The sequence below is a fragment of the Mycetomoellerius zeteki genome, unplaced genomic scaffold (assembly GCF_001594055.1).
Source record: "Mycetomoellerius zeteki isolate Tzet28-1 unplaced genomic scaffold, Tzet1.0 scaffold35, whole genome shotgun sequence".
Taxonomy (NCBI): domain Eukaryota; kingdom Metazoa; phylum Arthropoda; class Insecta; order Hymenoptera; family Formicidae; genus Mycetomoellerius; species Mycetomoellerius zeteki.
The window spans coordinates 3,011,565-3,012,163 of NW_017257338.1; the positions used below are offsets into that span (position 1 = coordinate 3,011,565).

The following is a 599-nucleotide window of genomic DNA, read 5'->3' on the forward strand; positions in this document are numbered from 1 at the left end:
CCGGGTTGAACGATGATGTCGGCAAGTACAACACTTGTTAACGAAATTGTCACTGCTAAGAACTGGAATGATTAAGAAAATTTCATGCAGATTGCTCGTGAACAAATATTCGATAGGACAGAAATTTGTTCCCTAAAGTATTTATACTATTTATTAAATAGTTTGAAATCATTCAGTGAGATTATATGTATTATGAGATTATATGTATTATTTTACTATGCATTATTATTTTTTTTAATATAAAAATTGAATAAAAAAAATGTATGAAGGATAAAATACAAAAAAGAAATAAATGTTTCATTAATCATTATGTATTAATTTCTACAAAATTTCTGCTTAATGATGATATATAGTTAATTATTGAAAAGTTCTAACTTCAGAAGTTAGAAGCTTATAAAAATGTTAAGTAAATGTAAAATATGTATCAGAAAAATTTGCTCACTAATCCTCGATATGAAAACATCGTGATTTCTTGTTGTTTTGCTATTCGTCCAAGACTGACACGACTCCTCGGTCTGTCACCAGTAAATACCCATAGAATCGCTGATATTAGAAATTTTGCATATTCCGTAATTTGAGCAGTTTGTACATTGTGGCTA

The 599-nt window shown here is 27.9% G+C and overlaps 1 protein-coding gene across 4 annotated transcripts in view; it reads left to right on the plus strand.

Annotated features, from left to right (window-relative positions):
* Window positions 1-599, plus strand: part of LOC108725589 (WD repeat-containing protein 47) — a 73,003-nt gene that overhangs the window by 18,479 nt on the left and 53,925 nt on the right. The window lies entirely within an intron of this gene.